The sequence below is a fragment of the Chenopodium album genome, chromosome 13, assembly GCF_948465745.1.
Source record: "Chenopodium album chromosome 13, dcCheAlbu1.1, whole genome shotgun sequence".
Taxonomy (NCBI): Eukaryota; Viridiplantae; Streptophyta; class Magnoliopsida; order Caryophyllales; family Amaranthaceae; genus Chenopodium; species Chenopodium album.
In genome coordinates this window covers 344498-364843 of record NC_137846.1, presented here as the reverse complement: position 1 = coordinate 364843, position 20346 = coordinate 344498, and the positions used below count along the sequence as shown (strand labels likewise).

The window sequence follows — 20346 nt, the reverse complement described above, 5'->3', positions numbered from 1 at the left end:
TTCCATAAAATTTAAGAATTAAAAAAAAGAGGTTATTTTCAAGTAGCACTTTGTATATCATTATTATTTTGAGGGTTAAAAATATATGATTAAAACATATTTATAAGTAAAATTATTATTACTCATTAAATCATTTTATTTTAAAATTTTTGTGAAATGAATGTAAGTAAACTGTTATCTTTTTATCTTTATACTATTAACATATGTTAAATACGGTACACATTTATTTATGTTTTCACTTACCTAAATCAATGGTGTATGCACTTAATAATAATAATAATAATAATAATAATAATAGTAGTAGTAATAATAGTGATAGTGATAGTGATAGTGATAGTAATAGTAGTAGTAGTAGTAATAATAATAATAATAATAATAATAATAATAATAATAATAATAGTATTAATAATAATGTTGAAATCTGCTCTGCTCGGCTCGACTCTGCTCTGCTATTTTGAAATCTGCTCTGCCTAGAAGCTCAAAAGAACAGGGCCTAATTATTGTATGAACAATTTAAATCTATCACTTGACTTAATAAACTTTAAAAACTAGTTGTACAAGATTGTCAAATTTAACTAATTAATGAAAGCAGTCTTTAAGGGAAATTAAATTACGTAGTAAGAGAAAAAAAAAAAAAACAAAGAAGAAAACTAGTATTATTATGCTTGTCCTACTTGTAAGTTTTAATACAGAGTAGTTCAATGCGTGAACACAATTAAAGTTTGAAACACCTTTGGGAATGTGTGATATCAAGACATGGGCTGATGGGACCATTCAATTACTCTACACATCACACATGTGAGTATGTGAAGCCACAAATTCATTGATTATCTTTGTTGGTTACAAAAGTGTATACTTGTAGTAGAGAAAAGCAGCAACAATGGCTGCTCACTCCACAATGACAATGTTGCCAACACGAATCCAAACACTCAATCAAAACCTCTGCTTCACCACAACAACAACAACTACTAGTACTCGTCAGTTGGTTCCACCACTTGCAGATTCTACTTGCTTATTATCTTGCACCAGTAATCATCATCATCATCAACTTAGCAGGAGGAACAGGACTATTAAATACTCAAATGCTCCCAATAGGACCAGTACCCCTACACCTATGATATCCACCAACGATGAAGTCGAAGTTGAGGTCGAGGAGGAGTTTGATTGGTATGCACAGTGGTATCCTGTCATGCCCGTCTCTGACTTGGATAAAAGGAAGCCCCATGCTAAAAGGGTCATTGGTCTTGATATTGTTGTTTGGTGGGATAAAACTCAATCTCAATGGAAGGTTTTTAATGATTTATGTCCTCATCGTATGGCTCCTTTATCTGAGGGTCGTATGTTGTAGATTGAATTTTGGTTACAAATTAAATAAAATTCAGACACCAATTGGGAGGGAAAACTTGTAATTTTGATTAATTGAAGCCAAAAGATTACAGAGATAGAGAATAGCTTGAGGCTATTAATCTCAAGGGTAACTTGAGGTTACCAAGCTCACTAGTCTAATTTCACCAAAAACATACTCTGAGTTGACTAACAAAAGCAAGCCTCTTCTTTCCTTGTCAATTGAGCAGATCCGAGACAATGGTGGAGGGAAACCCATGCAACTTGACAACATCCCTGATAAAAATATCAGCTACTCGTAGAGCATTAAAAGGGTGTTTTAACCCTATGAAATGGGCATACTTTGAGAGTCGATCCACCACTACCAAAACCGCATCTACCCCCTTAGATAGAGGCAACCCTTCCACAAAGTCCATTGATATGTCTTCCCAAACTTGCTCCGGAATTGGAAGTGGTTGTAGAAGACCTATGGGATTACGCTGATCATATTTGTTTCGTTGACAAACCATACATTGCTGCACATATGACCCCACATCCTTCCTCATTCCCGGCCAAAATCAATCAGTGGACATTCGCAAGTATGTTTTGACTTCACCATCATGCCTCCCACTTGGTGTATTATGGTATTCATTAAGCAACAAGGGTATAAACTTCGAATTTTTTGGTAGCACCCTGCGTCCCTTGTACAGAATCCGCCTTCCTTCTAAGGAGAACCCCACTGGACCATCACCCCCTGCTTCAAGCGGCTGCCTTACGGACTGCTCTCACTCATCTTTCTCTAATTCTCCTTCTAACTCTCCCTCATCCACCAACTGCCAGCAGGTCAAAGTCGACAGTGCAGCCATTGTACCAGCCTTTCGAGAAAGGGCATCAGCCACCTAATTTGAAGAGTCGGGTTTGTACTGCACTTCAAAATCAAAGCTAAATAACTTCCTCATCCACTTTTGGTACTCTCCTCCCACCTCCCGTTGTTGTGTTATGTGCCTCAAACTTTGTTGATCGGAACGGACTATGAAATGCCTACCCATTAAATAGTGCTTCCATTTAACAATTGCTACGCAAATCGCCATAAACTTTTTCTCATAAATGGACTTCTCTTGCGCACAAACTCCTAGCAGCTTGCTATAATACGCTATTGGCCTCCCTCCTTGCATTAAGACTGCCCCCAAACCGTAACCGGAGGCATCTGCCTCAATGCCGAAATCCGGCATTGCGAGAACCGGTGTGGTGGTCATAGCTTCCTTGAGTCTTTGAAATGCTGCTGTGGCCTCTCTTGTCCACCCAAAATTATCTTTCTTCAATTGTGAAGTTAAGGGTCCCGCAATTTGCGCATATTTAGCCATGAACTTCTTATAATACTCAGTCAAACCGAGAAAACCCCTTAGTTCCCTTAAATTTCGTGGGGTACTCCATTCTAACACCGCCTTGATCTTCTCACTATCCATTGCCACCGCCTTCTCCGATATCACATGACCCAAGTAAGCTACTTCTTTCTTCCCGAACTCGCACTTCTTGAGATTTGGGTACAGCCGGTGTTCCTCTAACCTCTCTAAGACTAGTTGCCAGTGCCGTTTGTGTTCCTCCTCTCCTTGACTATACACCAGATTATCATCAAAAAAGACTAACACAAATTTCTGCAAGTAAGGCCTAAACACATCGTTCATCAAGGATTGAAATGTCGTCGGGGCATTAGTCAACCCAAACGGCATGACTAGGAACTCATTCCCTCATGAGTTCGGAATACGGTTTTGTGAGTGTCCTCGGGTTTAACCCGGATTTGATGATAACCGGACTTGAGGTCCAATTTCGAAAAGATCCTTGCACCATGTAGCTCATTGAGTAACCCATGTAATACCCCTCATGATTGCTTTAAAAGGATTTGATATAATACTCATATCAACAAGGTGCATCTTCTTTTTAGGGAGCCCATATACTAAGATACTCCATAGTTAAGCGTGCTTGGTTGGGAGTAGTCTTGGGATGGGTGACCTCCTGGGAAGTTTTTTCGGGGTGCACATGAGTGAGGATAAAATGCGCTGGAAGGACTCATGTTGGTTTGTGGGGACAGATGTTAGCCCTTGATGCGCATTTCGTGGCAATAGGCCCCTCCCTAATTTGTTTGGGGTCGGGGTGTTACAACTCGTCAATCACCGGAATGGGGTACTTATCAGGGACGGTCTCCTTGTTGAGTGCTCGGTAGTCTACACAAAAACACCATGACCCATCTTTCTTTTTAACAAGCAAAACCAGACTAAAGAAAGGGCTTGTAGAGGGTGTGATAATGCCTGCTTCCAACATCTCTTGAATGAGCTTTCCAATCTCATCCTTTTGTATTTGAGGATACCTATATGGGCGAACGCTTACGGGATTGCTGAAGGATTTATGTCTTCGTCATGTGCAATTACTAGATATATAAATGGATCAAATTATGGAGATAATTAAGTTCGTGCATTTGGGTCGTCGTTTTATCATAGCTAGAGGTACTAACGATCTTTGGGTTAGTAAAATATCCCAAAGCCCAACTGGACGGATCCTATAAGGTCACACAAAGGGTCTAGATCGGGCATGAGAGAACAAGGCCTATGATGGGCCTCATCCTCTAGTATGGCCGGCCACATGGAGTGGATTGAAGGGTTTTGGGCTTCCTAACCCTAGTCTAATTATAATATGATTATAAATAGACTAGGTGCCTAGGGTTTGCTAAGATGTATGCAATTATCTGATCAGTGTGATCAAACCCTAATTAGCAAACACGAGACCAACACCTCTCATACTCCTCTCCATCTCACGGCTCTCTCCTCCTCCCTTGGCACCAGTGTGGTGGTTCGTGGTGGTGGTAGGTCGTGGTGGTCGGTTAGTCCAATAAAGGTGGTGATCGCGGTTTTCCTCAATCACTCGACCAATCTAGTATTGGTGGACGGCTCGTTCGAAGCTCGTGGACTAAGTAGAGGAGCAACGCTTGGGGCTCTATTCTCTCCCTGATTTGTCAATCAAATTGCTACGTGGAATTCACGCTTCAAAGGTATGATTATGTGTCTTGTGTGTTATGCATGTGTTCTTGGGATTAGGTACTTTTATGAATATGATTCATGATTTTTCGCTGCGTAGTACCTATAAATTCCTACAATTGCTACCCTCCCTTAACACGATCGCATGTTCGTGCCCCTGATATGGTGGTAAGCCTATGGGCATGCAAAAAACAGAACTGAATTGCTCCAACACTCCTGCTAAAAATTCAGCTGGAGTTTCTGCTTCAGAATTACTCACTTCCCCCTCTAGTTTATTCACTTCTACTAATACCCCTTTTCGCACCTTACTAATTGTTCTGATCATAGCACGAAGTGATACCTGGGATTTTTCGAGTGTCGAGTCCCCAACTAAGGTAACTGGCATGCTGGAGATATTAAAGCGCATCACATGAGTGCGCCAATTAGTAGTGACAGCCCCCAATTTTGCAAGTCATTGAATGCCCAGAACCACATCCGTGTTCCTAAGCCCTAACAGCAAGAAATCTTCCACAATTGTAACCCCTTCTGCTAGCTTCACCGTCACCCCTCTGCACAGGCCACTCCCTCGAACCACATCCCGTTACCAAGCGCCACATCGAACTCACCTCCCTATGCTATTGGAATTCGCATCTCCTTCACCAATCCCGTAGAGAGGAAATTATGTGTAGCTCTTGGGTCAACCAATATTACCACCTCTTTCCCGTTAATTGCCCCCCGTAACTTTTATGTTTTAGGATTAGAGATGCCTACCACTGAACATAGCGAAATTCCAACTGGTTCCTTTGCTTCTTCTTGCTCCTCTGTTCCTGGACCCTTCTCATCGAGTTCTCCTTTACTTCCGGCCACCATGAGGACGTTGAGTTCCTTCCTCTTGCAGCGGTTGCCCATCCCCCATCTCTCATCGCACCAGAAATAAAGCCCCTTGGCCCTCCGTTCTTGCAACTCAGATTCCGTTAAGCGTCGAGTCTCACTGGTGTTTCTATGAGATTGAACTCCACTTGGTTTACTCACGCTGACTGAGCCGTGAGATTCAGATGATTTGGGCCAAATTTTTGATGGTCCAGACTGATTAGGTAGCCCGTAAGTGCTGATGAGCCCAGGTCCTCCTTTGCTGCTTCCTACGAATTGTGAATTAGAGGTTTGGGTTTGGCTGGCCCAATCCTGGGAAACCTGAACAATCCACCCTTCTTCCTTTGAAACAACTGGTTTTTCACTTCGATCCGACCCGCGAGCTTCATGGCCCGCTCCAATTTTGGCGGGTCAAGCATCCTCAGCTCCATTTTAATTTCACCCTTCAACCCATTTATGAACTGACCAATCATTAGGTCCTCCATTTTACCTTCTAAGGGCGCCGCTAGCTCGATGAAGCGACGCCAGTACTCCTCCACTGAGCCTTCTTAGCCGACGACTAGCCACTGTTCGTGAAGCGTATCGGAATGCGATGGTCGAAATTCATGGAGGATACGCTACCTGAAATCCGCCCACCCGACCGTCGGTATACACACTGAAGCCTTGTCGCCATCCAAACAACCCTCCAGCACCCACTTCTCTAGAGGTTGGCATCTCATTTTCACCATGTGCCTGGCTGTTTTCACCGTCAATCCGTATGACTAGCGGTGGCCGGTAGCCGATGGCCTTGCCCTCCGGCCAAGGTGGCTCGCAACTCTTCCCAAAACTTTTCGTTCTCCTTGGCTACCAAGGTAGCCTGCGTTTCCTGGGTGTTTCGGAAGCGGTCAATTTGTCCTTCCAGCCTCACCCAATCATCCTCCTGCTTCTTCCTTTCGGATTCGAACATTGCTGTAAGCTGCTCGGTCATCGCTCTTTGTGTGTAGGCCATGGCCATGCTTACTGTCTCCGCCACCATTCGACTGATGGAAGTTTCCTGGGTAGTCAGCTTTCCGTCAATCGCATCCAACTTCGCTTCGATTTCTGTCACCTTCTCGTCCAGCTCGTTCACCCGCGGCGTTAGAGCTGACACCATGGTCACCTGCTCTGATACCAAGTTTGTTGTAGATTGAATTTTGATTACAAATTAAATAAAATTCAGACACCAATTAGGAGGGAAAACTTGTAATTTTGATTAATTGAAGCCAAAAGATTACAGCGATAAGAGAATATCTTGAGGCTATTAATCTCAAGGATAACTTGAGGTTACCAAGCTCACTAGTCTAATTTCACCAAAAACATACTCTGCTCATTTCCCTTCCCCCCTCCTATATACTACTACTTACTACAAAGAGAGTTGACTAACAAAAGCAAGGCTTTTCTTTCCTTGTCAATTGACTTTTACTAATAAGGATAATTACCAAACACCAAGGTTGTCTTGAGTTACTACTTTTAGAGGCTTCACATGTCTTCAATCTTCACATGTCTTCAAATGGCTCCAACGGTCAGCCCTCCTCGGCTGCTGGTGCTTGTTGCTTCTTGTTCCTTCTCATGTAAGTACGGATGGTTGGTGTTAGTGGGCTTGGGCCACTATGGTTCATCACATCGTATTGATCAATGGGGAAGGCTTCAGTGTGTATACAATGGTTGGTGTTTTGATGCTTCCGGTCAATGTAAACTCATTCCCCAAGCTCCCACTGATGCCCCTCCGGTAACTGTACTACTAGATTCTATATACTTGTTCAAATTACACTATTAACGCGACAATTTAATATTGTTTCTGTCTGATCCCAACTCCTCCAGGAACTCGGACCTGAGATTCTGATACTCCTATCGGCAAGCTGAGAACCTACACAATGAGAAGAAGTTAGCTAACCCCGGGGTGATCCGGGGATAACCACTCCGATGATAAAGTCAGAAAGTGTTTGAGAAGAGAAGATAAGTAAGAGAGAGAAAGTAGAGAGAGATTAGAGAGAGAGTAATTCCTGTCCTTATTAATGAGGTCTTACCTACTTATTTATAGTAATCTACCTTGACAGGTGGCTTTCACCCATGCACAACCTTTTGTGCCAAGTGTCGAGTTTCTGTTGCCACGTGTTAAATTGCGGCAGGCCGACATGTCCTCTTTCTGTAACATATCAGCATCTTCTTGTGATCTGGTCATGCCCAGATATCATCCCATACAATTAGCCCCCCAAGTGAGGACGTATGATCATTCATCATCGTGCTCAGTTAATCATGGGAGACAAGCTGAACCTAACAAAACAAACTTTGGGTTCCACATCCCATTCTTCAGACTCTTCCTTAAATTGGAAATTTTATTGTAACAACGTTTCTTGTACTTTGTCAAGTACTGCTTACTAACAAAGTTTCATTACTAATCTTGCCGTTTTCATAATTCATTTTAATCGCTTGGCCTGTATCCAGGCAAATTAACTTCTACATATTCATATATTTTTAAGCTCTATGTTCTTTTGCTGAGAAGTGTTATGTTAATTTGCTACTTGTAGTACTTTTATTATTACTATTTATGTAAGAGGATAATTGTTGTGCCGTAACGCCGTGTTCTTCATCAGTTTCATTAACTCATTAGTTTCATTAATCCTTTTCCTCCCGCAAGTGACCTTGTATGCCGATTTCATTATATAAAAAACCTGGGAGCGAAAAACTCCGTTTTCCTCCCCAAGTGACCTTGTATGCCGATAGGTTACAAGGTCAATTCATTATAAAAAACCTGGGAGCGAAAAACTCCGTTTTCCTCCCCAAGTGACCTTGTATGCCGATAGGTTACAAGGTCAATTCATTATAAAAAACCTGGGAGCGAAAAACTCCGTTTTCCTCCCCAAGTGACCTTGTATGCCGATAGGTTACAAGGTCAATTCATTATAAAAAACCTGGGAGCGAAAAACCCCGTTTTCCTCCCCAAGTGACCTTGTATGCCGATAGGTTACAAGGTCAATTCATTATAAAATTTTTACACGTGTCACAAATCCTGCCGCTGCTTTTTGAAAAAGTTTGTCAATTAGCAGCCGTCGGATCTCTGAACCGCCTTTCACTTCAATTGGCCATTCAGTTTCTCCTCTTTAGATCAGAATTTCGCTATTTTCTTACTACTTCGCATTCCTTCCTAGTTTTCTCTCGAAAAAGTTTAAGTTGCCGACCAAAGTTCTTTCCTTTCTTATCTTCCTTGCGTTTGGTTTGTGCATTCCGTCTCCTCGGGCGTACCTTCTCTTTCTTCTTCGTTTCTTTATCAGTTAGAGGCATTAAATCAGCGATTTTCACCGAAGGTATTTTCGTACCCTAACCCCTGATTTTTCATGCTATTTTATTTTCGTATATTCAATTAAATGTCTGAAGATAGTGTTGAAGAAAATTTTCCTAACCTTAGTACTGCTAGGCGTCGTTTAATTAGACAATCTTTAGGCAAAGAAACCGGTAGTAATCAAGGTAATTCGTCTTCCCTTTCTGATAATATTAACTACCCTTTTGAGACGTTAACTTCTGAAGAAGAAAAACGCGCTTTTATGATACATAGGACCATTGCCCACCGTGAAAGTGCCCTTCACCCTACTAACCCTGATATCTCTGCCGATACTGAAATTCTTGACGTTGAACCTGTTAGTGTCCGTTATCACTTACGCAGCTTTACTGGGAGACGATATTTTAATCAATACGGCACTAACGTTGGCAATATAGGTATAAACACTATGCCAAGGGTAAAGAGTACAAGTTATCAACCCCGAGCTGCCGCCCGTGAAGCCGCTGAGGCCGCCAAAGCAGCTAAAGCAGCTGAGGCCGCCAAGGCAGCGGAATCTAGTAAAAGACCTGGACAAGGTCAGGTTGTAAGTTCTTCTGAAGAAGAACTTGAGGATGACATCCCTTTGACCCCTGAAGAAGGTCCGTCATCTCCTGTTCATGATTCTGCCGTCAACTCAGTTTTAAGAGATGACGACGCTCAGGAAGACAGTGTAAATAATGAGAGTAGGGATGAAATCGTTGACTTAACGGCCGAGGTTATCCAGGAAGAGAATTTGGACGAGGGGTATAGTTCTGAGACTGATAGGGCTGAGTTCCGACAACCTATAGTTCTTGCCAACAACGGAAAAGTTGCAAAGGAAAAGATAAGTGAAGCTTTTAGGAAAGCGGCAATTACAAAGGACTATTGCCGTGGTGCGAAAAAGTTCTTTAACTTACCTGATGGGTACGAGTTGTCTCTCCCTCCATCTGGAGCTTCAGTGTTGGATTGTCCAGCTGGTTCCGTGGCTGTTTACATGAAGCACTTGGATTTTGGCCTCCGTTTTCCTCTGCATCCCTTTGTTGCTAAAATCTTGAAGGCTTGGAACGTTTGCCTGGTTCAGTTAACCCCTCAAACTATTCGTGCCGTTATTGCTACAATTTGGGTTATGCTGTATCGGAACTTCCCTCTAACCCTTAATGTATTCAGACGGCTTATTACCCTAAAGAGAGATGGTCAATCAGATGGGTGGTGGTCTTTATATACCCAACCCCACAAATATACCGTCCATCCTAAACTATCTAGCTGCAAAGGTTGGAAGGATAAGTTTTTCTTTATGTCAGTTCCAGAGGATTTTCCTTTGAGGAGAACTTTTTTCAAGCCTCATCCCCATTTTGATTCAATCCCCGAGAGAGATCTCGGGAAGCATGAAGAAAGGGCTGTCAATCACTTTGACATCTCTGAACATGATGAAGGCGACGGCAAGGTCCGTCTAATTCCTGCGGTGTGGGTGCCGAATGTGAGTTACATTCTGGGCAACGCGCCGCTATCTCGTGTCGGTCTTTGTTGGACTGACGAGCATGGTATAGCTTATTCTTCTTGGTTTTATTACTCTTGTTCACTAATTATTCATGTTCTTATTTTCATAATGAAAACGGCGTAGTTTACTTGTTTAGTGTTACCTTCCTTACCCTTTTATTATTATTATTTTTTTTATATATTCGCATTTAACTGATTGAATTTACATTCCTTTTTACCAGGTATTGATAAGTTGGATAACAGACAACTCGGCCTATCTTCTGACGGGACAAGGGTTATCAGGCGCTGCCCCAAAGCTTCCGACCCCTACGATACTCTTGCTTCCGTCTGCGGGCGTGCTCCAGCCATTAGTGCCAAGAGAAGAGCTGAGATCATGGCCGATGATAATGCCAAGAAAAGAAAGCTAACACCTCTAGCCAATCGGCGAGGTGGCATTGTGATCTCCAGCCCCAGGCAACCTGAAGGGCGTGCCGAAAAGAAAAAAGATCAATCGGCGCCCGAGAAGAAGAAGGACCAGTCGGTGCCTGAAAAGACCCCGACTGTCAACAAAGCTAAAAGCCCTGAGGCCGTTGTGAAGAAGGTTATTCAGGGTATTGAGATCGAAGATCTCACTTCTGCTGAATCTCCCCGTCAACCTCAGGCAACCACCGCAATTGCTCCTACAACGGCTGGGTCGGATTCCAGCATCCCAGCCTTGACTTATCGGTCCAATCAATGGATTGAGCGTGTTTCTGGAAGGTTTCCAGATGAGGTTCTGAAGGGGTTTGCTGTCCCTCCCGGCCATTCCGGCGACCGTTGGCAACCTGCTATGGATGTCGGCCGGAACGAATCTATGATAACCGATGACCCAATGCAAGGTGGAAATCTCGGTTATCGGCTGTTGAGCAATTTGACACTGCCAATGGACAGACCTGCTGGTCCAATCGGCCCCCTTGCTGCTACCCACATGCACAACATGATGAAGGTACGTATACATATTATTATTTTATTTCTTTATATATATATTTTTATGTAGCGTTCTCGGCTTCCCTACTTTTACTTAAATATACATTTCTATAGGCCGTCATGTCTGGCACAGAGCTGGTTGAGATGTATCGTTACTACCAGGAGAAACATCATCAAGCCTCTGCCAGCGAAAGTGCCATGCAGGAGGTCATCAAAAATGCTGAAAAGGCCCTCGATGATCTGAGGAAAATAAAAGAAAAAGATGACAGGGAGATGTCGGAGCTGAAGGTCAAGGCTGAGAGGGTTGCCAATCTCGAGCTAGAGGTGCAAAGTTTGAAGACTCAGATCACTAAGAAAAACAAGGCCGTTGAGCGGCTTCCCTCGGTTGAAAAAGATCTCCGGGATGCCAGGATTAAAATTAAGAGCCTTGAAGAAAAGGTTCAAGAAATGGAAGCCGACAAACCTGGTATCCGTCGGAGAGCGGTCGGCCGTTATCTAGCCTCTGATGAGTTCTGCTCCAAACTCCAAGATCGTTTTGATGGAGGTTGGACCGCTGCTCAGAGATGTATTGCCCACGCCGCCGGTTGGAAGAAGGACGATTGGGCAAAAATTGAAAAGGCTTTCGGCGAGGAAGCCTACAAGCTCCCTTTTGGCTTTAAGGCGCAGCAATTTTCTGATGAGGACTTGTATAACCTGGCGCCAACTGTTGATGACGGCCCCAGCAACCCCAGCATTTTGGATTCCCCAGTGCCTGAGAATGCTCAATCTTGAAGGGGCGGGCAGTCATCACCGACATCCTCTTGTGAGTCTTGTATCATTGGGCCTTACCAGCCGTAACTCTTTTATTGTTTTTTGTATGTATGAACATGTTTTGGCAGTGCTGTTTTATCGGCATATACCCCTCTTTTGTGGTGATGCCTGTCGGCTGTTAATTTTATCTGTTGTGTAAACTTATTTTTGTTTTTACCGTCTGCCGATTGCCTTCAAAATTCTACACTTTAATCATAACTGTGTTGTTCTTTACTTATCATTTTCTAGTTTGCCTGTTTTTAAACAAGGTTATGATAATCATGTTGCCTCGCCTTGCTAGTTTTCAACGCATAAAAAATTGCAAAAAATAATTACTTACCTAATGCTTTGTCTGAAATCCGAAAACTTCCAGTTAGAAACCTTTTTAAAGACGCCAGCTTCCGAAGATACCAGATCTAAAACCTGGCTCGAGAAATTGCATATAAAAATTACCAGCATACTTTAAAAACTTATCAGCATACTATGGATATCACAACGCATATGAACGCATACTATGGATATCACAACGCATATGAACGCCATATCATTCCTTGATCTCCCCCAGTGTACATAGTTCACGTTAGAGCTATGCACACTGAGCTGCGAACATAAAAGCGAACGGTTGTTGCTGGTTCAGATTATAACACTGGTCACCTACTGCTGTGTTGTTTTAGCCAGTTAGGTACCCTCTCGGCGATCATTTTCTGAGCTACGCCTCATGTCGGCGTATACTCGAATTGATTTGGCCGGTATTTATATTTTGAACCAGCAACCTCATGAGTTAACGTATACAACTGATCAGGTTGTATAACTGTTATCTTCATGGAAGCGGTTTTTAGCTGTCCATCCCACTTAACGATGTTCTGTTAAATGGAGGATGCCTACTTCAATGCGTATTGTCTGAATACTTCTTCATTCATTACCGATATCTTTTTTGATATCAGTTTCAAAAAATGAGGATTTGTTCATTACACATAGTATTTTTTCAATACAGCCGAGTTCCATACATTTTTTAGAGGTGTCCCATCCGGGGTTTCTAGATAAAATGACCCTTGGATGACGACATCTCTTATTCGATAAGGCCCTTCCCAATTCGCAGTCAGCTTCCCATCTTCATTACCCTTACCGGTTGCTGCGGTTCTTCGTAATACTAGATCTCCTTTACTTAACGGCCTATGTGATACTCTTCTGTTGTAGGCCCGTGACATTCTTTCTTTAAAGACAGCTGACTTAACTGCTGCTTTTTCTCTTAGCTCTGGCAAGAAATCTAACTGTTGCCGTAGGAGTAAATCATTTTGATCTGCACAGTAATGCTGAATCCGGAATGTCGGCAACCCGACTTCTGCTGGTATGACTGCCTCCGTTCCAAAAACCAGAGTATAAGGGGATTCACCTGTGGCTTCTCTCATCGTTGTCCTGTTGGCCCATAATATTTCTGGTATCAAATCTGCCCATAAACCTTTTGCGTCTTCGATCTTTTTCTTAATTGCCGTTATTATCTGCTTATTTGCTGCTTCTGCCTGGCCGTTAGACTGTGGGTGGCATACTGCTGCATAAGCAAATTTTACCTTATACATCATTAAGAGATCTTTGACTGGGTTACAGTCAAATTGAGTTCCATGATCAAAAACCATCGCCATCGGCAACCCGAACCTCGTGAAGATGTTTTTCCATATAAACTTTTTCACCTCCGATGCCGTTATCTTCGTTACTGGTTCTGCCTCTATCCACTTGGTGAAGTAATCAATTCCCACTATCAGATATTTTCTTCCGCTTGTGGCTGATGGGAATGGGCCTACTATATCCATTCCCCATTGGGCAAAAGGGATTGGGTTCAGTATCGGAGTTAGATCGTTCGGGGGCAAGTTGATAACTGGGGCAAACCTTTGGCACTTTTCACATTTTTTAACATAAGCCTTTGCATCTGCGTTCATTGTCGGCCAGTAATATCCCCTTCTCATTGCCTCTCTGGACAAAGCTCTTGCTCCAAGGTGATTACCACAACTTCCCTCATGCAATTCTTCTATTAATCTTGCGGATTCAAGATCCGTTATGCACCTTTGCAACGGCAGTGAGAACCCCCCTTTGTATAACTGGCCTTGGTACATAACGAACCACACACTGTCCTTCTGTAACCTTCTCAGCTCCCCTTTATCTGTTGGCCCTACACCATGAACGATGTATGCCAGTATTTTATCGTACCACTGATCCTCCACTTCAACACAATTGACATCCGCCGGTATCTCATCTATGCTTCTCTGCTTTAAAATCTCAACCATAACTGTTCTTTCCAAGTCATTGAAGCTTGAACTTGCCAATCTTGCCAATGCATCTGCTTGAGCATTTTTCAATCTCGGAACCAGTTTAATCTCAAAGTATTGCAACTGAGCTGCTAACCGTTTCATTTTCTCCAAGTACTTCACCATTGCTGGCTCTCGAGTTTCGTATTCTCCACTAAACTGGCTTGACACCAGCTGAGAATCAGTTGTCAAAACTAGCCGTTTTGCGTCTGCCGCTATTGACAGCTGCATTCCGGCTACCGCAGCTTCATACTCGGCCTCATTATTTGTTGCCTTGAACTTAAATTTCATGGCGTATTCAAATATTTTTCCATCTGGAGCCGTTATCACAACTCCGGCCCCTGCCCCCGTTGCTGTGGCTGATCCATCAACTGATACCTGCCATGTTCCCAACTCCTCTTCTTCATCTGTGTATGTGGTTTCAACAATAAAATCTGATAATGCTTGAGCCTTAATTGACGTCCTAGGCTTGTAACTTATTTCATACTCCGATAACTCTACTGCCCATGTCAGTAGTCTACCAGACGTATCCATTTTTCGCAGTGACTTCTCCAGGGGATGATTGGTGAGTACTTCTATCGGATGTGCATCAAAGTAAGGTCTTAACTTCCTGGCTGCTACCAGTACAGCTAAAGCCATCTTCTCTATAACTGGATATCTGCGTTCTGCCGCATTCAAGACATGGCTGACAAAGTAAATCGGTTGTTGTTGTCTCTTCCTTTCTACCAACAAAACGGCCGCTATTGTTTTTGGTGATGCTGAGATGTATAATTGTAACACTTCTCCCTTCTCAAGTCTGGCAATTGTGGGAAGAGATTTAAGATGATTCCTCACTACTTCTAAGGCATCACTTTGTTCTTTTCCCCACTCAAATGCCTTATTCTTTCTCAGCACCATAAAAAACGGGAGTGCTTTATCAGCTGATTTGCTGATAAATCTTGTTAGCCCTGCCATCCTGCCCGTTAACCTCTGTATATCACGGATGGTTTTTGGTTGTTTCATTTGAAGCACCGCATTCACCTTATCGGGATTTGCATCTATCCCCCGTTCACTAACCATGAAACCTAAAAACTTCCCTGATCTCACCCCAAAAACACACTTCTCTGGATTCAACTTCATTTGATATTTTCTCAAGGTTTCGAATGTCTCCCTCAGATCGGCTATATGGTCTTCTTTGTTCTTACTCTTTACTATCGTATCATCCACATACACCTCAACATTCCGCCCTTTCTGTTTCTCAAAAATCTTATCCACCAACTTCTGATAGGTTGCCCCTGCATTTTTCAACCCAAAGGGCATTGCCTTATAACAATACACACCTACATCTGTTATAAAGGCCGTTTTATTTCTGTCGGCCTTATGCATGCTGACCTGGTGATATCCTGAGAATGCATCCAGAAAACTAAGCATGGCATGACCAGAGGTCGAATCTACCAGCCTATCTATTCGAGGTAATGGGTAGCAATCCTTAGGGCAAGCTTTATTCAAATCTGTAAAATCCACACACATTCGCCATTTCCCTGTCGGCTTCCTCACCATTACTACATTTGCCAACCATTCGGGATATGTACAGGGTTCTATAAACCCTGCTGCCAAGAGCTTATTCACCTCGGCCTGGATCGCTTCTATCTTCTCAGTCGAGAAATTACGCTTCTTCTGCCTTATCGGCCTAAACTTTCTATCAACATTCAGCTTATGTTCCATTATCTCAGGATGTATGCCTGGCATCTCACTGGCCGAGAACGCAAAGACGTCGGCGTTCTCGCGCAATAAACTTATCAGGTTACACCTGGTCTCCACGTCCATATCTGCCCCAACTTTCACTGTTCTACTGGGGTCGCCTGGCTGCAATTCAACTTGGACGGTTTCTCCGCCCGGCAACGGCCTTGGTGTTTCTTCAGGTCTTGCATCAAAGTTTTTCATTGTCAAATCTTGCACTGTCGGTTCACCTTCCCTTGTTGGGTTGCATGGAACTGCGGCATCACCAACTGGGTTCTTCAAAGCTGTTACATAACAGGCTTTCGACATAACCTGACCTCCATACACCTTTTCCACAGCTCCCAAGTTTGATACATAGGCTATTGCCAAATGGTATGTTGATACAACAGCCTGCATGTCATGAATTATCGGTCTGCCGATAATTGCGTTATAAGCCGACTTGACACCTACCACCAAAAACTCTGCCATCACATCCCTCGCTTGTGGTCCATCACCAATCCTTACAGGCAACACAATGCTCCCTTCTGGCCTAACTGTCGACCCATTAAAACCGATCACAGGGTATGATACCGGTTTTAAATATTGCCTTCCTATATTCATTTCGGTAAAAGCCTGCATAAACAACACGTTCGCTGAACTACCTCCATCCACCAGCACCCTTTTGATGTCAGCCCCATTGATCTTGGTTATCAGGACTAACGGATCATCATGTGGGAACACTACACCTCGTGCATCTTCTTCCGTAAATACAACTTGTGGTATTGATGCTGGCCGAGGACGATTATCTACATCTAAAGCACAAACTAGATGACGGTGCTCCGCTAAATGCTTTTTCGCTCCACTAATCGTCCCTCCGTGAATCGGCCCCCCCGTTATCACATCCACTCTCCCTGTAGATAACGGCGGTACTCCTGCATCCCCTTGTCGGACTATCCTCCCCTGTGTCCTTTCGGGCCTCGCTTCTATCTGTTGCCTCTCAACTGTTTGTGTTGGCTGTAGACTCCTGCCGGTATTCAACCGGTATTGTGTTAGGTGCCCTTTCCTGATCAACTCCTCAATATTGTCCTTCAATTGGGTACATTCTTCCGTATAATGCCCCACATCCCTATGGAACATACAATACTTCTTCACGTCCCTCGGCCTTGCTTTCATGGGAATCGGCCTTGACCAATCTTCTCTGTTCTGATTCACTGAGAAGATTGCAGCCCTTGGCGTGTTCAGGGGGGTGTAAGTGCTGTATCTCATTGGCAGTCTTGTCGGTCAGGTATCTTGCCGACTTCCTCCTCCCCTTCCTGGGGCAGGAGCTCTCGGCCTGCTCCCTCCAGACGAGGTCCCCTCATTTTGACTTTGCCCCTTTCCAGCCACCATATGCCTACTACTCGTCTTCAACAGCTCCTCGCTCTTTATGTAATCGTGAGCTTTGCTGAACGCTGCCGCCAATGTCGGCAGACTCTTCCTTGTAAGATACCTTTTGAAATCCGAATCAACTAACCCATTCATCAAAGCCATCACGGCTATCTCCTGTTGTAACTTCGGAATAGTGTTTGCTTCATTGTTGAATCTCCTGATGTAATCCCTCAAAGATTCATCTGGTTTCTGCTCCACGGCCATCAATTCTCCAGAAGTTCTCTACCTCACGCTATTACTGACGTATTGCCCTACAAACATCTCAGTCAGTCTTTCAAAGCTATCTACTGATCCAACTTCAAGGTTGTTAAACCAATCGGCTGCAGCCCCAATCAAAGTTGTCGGAAAGACCTTACACCAAACTGCATCTGAGTTTATGTACAGCATCATGTGTCCCTCATAAGACGTTATGAATCTTGCCGGATCCCCTCTTCCATCATATCTACAAGTCGGCATTTTCACCTTCTCCATTGGTTGATCTAAGATGTGCTGGGCAAATGGGGATGCCCTTAACTGCACTACCGTGCGTACTGCTTGACCTACTACTTGCGAGCTTCTTTGCTGCTGAGTTCTGGTACTCACAACACGACTCGAGGATTGCTCATCCTGCCGTGATGTTGTATGCGTCCTTACTGACGACTCATATCGGGGTCTCCTTGACGAGTTCTCCAGCTGATTGTGTTGTTCCTCCTGGTGACGGTGCGATGTTCCTCTATCGGCCTGGGCAGCTTCTCTTTCAGCCCGTGCCGCCTCAGCCTCCTTTCTCTTCTTACTCATTGCACTCATCACCCTTGCGGCTGTTTCCAATTCATCTGGAGTAAATGCCGCCATAGGATCCTCTGCCTCCCCTCCTCCTGCAGGGGGGATTATCGGCATATGGAACTGATTACCCTCTAGGGTATGGGTTTCGTCTACTATCTCCACCTGGGGTTGTCCTACTGGTATTCCATTGTTAAAATTGTTTCCGGCCATGATTATTGTTGTTGTATATATATTTTGTGTGAGGTTCTTAGGCGATAGAAGTGATCAACTGTCCCCTCCTTCTAGCGCCAAATTGTTTCTGTCTGATCCCAACTCCTCCAGGAACTCGGACCTGAGATTCTGATACTCCTATCGGCAAGCTGAGAACCTACACAATGAGAAGAAGTTAGCTAACCCCGGGGTGATCCGGGGATAACCACTCCGATGATAAAGTCAGAAAGTGTTTGAGAAGAGAAGATAAGTAAGAGAGAGAAAGTAGAGAGAGATTAGAGAGAGAGTAATTCCTGTCCTCATTAATGAGGTCTTACCTACTTATTTATAGTAATCTACCTTGACAGGTGGCTTTCACCCATGCACAACCTTTTGTGCCAAGTGTCGAGTTTCTGTTGCCACGTGTTAAATTGCGGCAGGCTGACATGTCCTCTTTCTGTAACATATCAGCATCTTCTTGTGATCTGGTCATGCCCAGATATCATCCCATACAAATATCTTCTTGTATATGATGAATATATATTCTTTACATCACACACTAATCTATGATACCATTAATCTATAACAGTCTGATTGAAGTGAAATAATAATGTGCAGGTGCACACATCAAAGAAAGCTTGTGTTGCTGTATACCCAACCACAGTTCAAAATAACATGGTTTGGTTTTGGCCAAATTCTGATCCCCAATTTAAGGACATTATTCTCAAGAAAAAGCCTCCCTTTTTGCCAGAGCTTGATGATCCTTCTCACTCCAGTCTATTAGCTAACAGAGAGATCAATTATGGGTATTCAAACAAACCTTTTTTTTTTTTTTTTTTTAAATTATTGTTCCTTAAAATTTTATGATTTATGTTTTTGACAGATTATAGACTGTTTCTCTTGCTTGCAGGTATGAGGTTCTTACTGAAAATCTTATGGACCCATCTCATGTTCCTTACGCGCACTATGGTATACTGAAAACACCCACTCCCAAAGTAAAGGCTGATAGAGAAGGCAGAAGACCTCTTAACTTGAGTGTAAAGGACATGGACATCAATGGATTCTCTACAAAACAAGACTGGGGTTCTGGCAAGTTCTTGGCACCTTGTATCTACTATGCTTATTCAGATCCACCTGCTGACAATGCCAACCAATCAGTCTCATCAGCAGGGAATAATAAGGTAGTTTAAGATTAGGAATTCTTGCTTGTTGCTAATATTATACAGGTATTAAGACATCGATCAAACATAAATAAACTGGCTGACTCTTAGCAGTTTCCTCTGTGGCAGTGTCATCCCAGAAAAAGGTTGCTCTCATATTCATCTGTATTCCCGTCAGTCCAGGCAAAAGCCGATTGATATGGTCATTTCCTAGGAATTTTGCTCTTTGGATGGACCGAATCATCCCAAGATGGGTGTTCCATCAAAATCAAAACTTGGTTCTTGATTCCGATCTTTATCTTCTTCACGTTCAGGTACACTTTCTTTGTAACTTTTCAATTATTTACTTCAGTATACTACTGTAGTTTTGATGCTATCCTGCTACTAAGCTTTTCTCGTCACCATTTAGGAACGAAAAATAATGGAGTTTGGTCCAACCAACTGGCATAAAACCTGTTTTGTACCAACAAAGTCAGATGCTCTTGTTGTTGGGTATAAGAGGTGGTTGAACAAATATTCAAAAGGCCAAGTGAACTGGGGTTCCAAGTTCGATGGAGGAGCTCTTCCCCCAACTCCTCCGCGAGAAGAGCTAATGGACAGGTGTGTATACTACAGAGCTTTACTCAAAGCACGAGTGCTCAAAATTCTGTATCTAGCTAAGGATGAGGATAAATCAAGTTAATGCCACTATATTACCAGATTGTCTAACAAGTGTGTTCAATTAATGTTTCAGGTACTGGACTCATGTAGTGAATTGCTCCAGCTGTAATGCTGCTTATAAAGGATTGAACATAGCTGAGACAGCGCTCAGGTGATAGCTTTCGGTCTGATCGGGGTGGTAGGACTAACTAGGCAAGGAATGATGACCACTATTCAACGGAATGCTGCATTCACGGTGGCTATCCTATGCTTTGTAGCCTCAAAATGGCTGTCTCACTTCATTTACAAAAAATTCCACTTTCACGACTATAACCGTGCTCTAAGATGAGCATTCAATATCATTACAGTACTGCTGCCAATAATACCATGTTAGTGTATATATTGTACGGATTACTCAAGTGCTT

General features: G+C 43.2%; 1 pseudogene; it reads left to right on the top strand.

The window, feature by feature from the left end:
• The first annotated feature begins 878 nt into the window (after window positions 1–878).
• On the top strand, window positions 879–20270 carry LOC145574110 (protochlorophyllide-dependent translocon component 52, chloroplastic-like; annotated as a pseudogene).
• The last annotated feature ends 76 nt before the right edge of the window (window positions 20271–20346 follow it).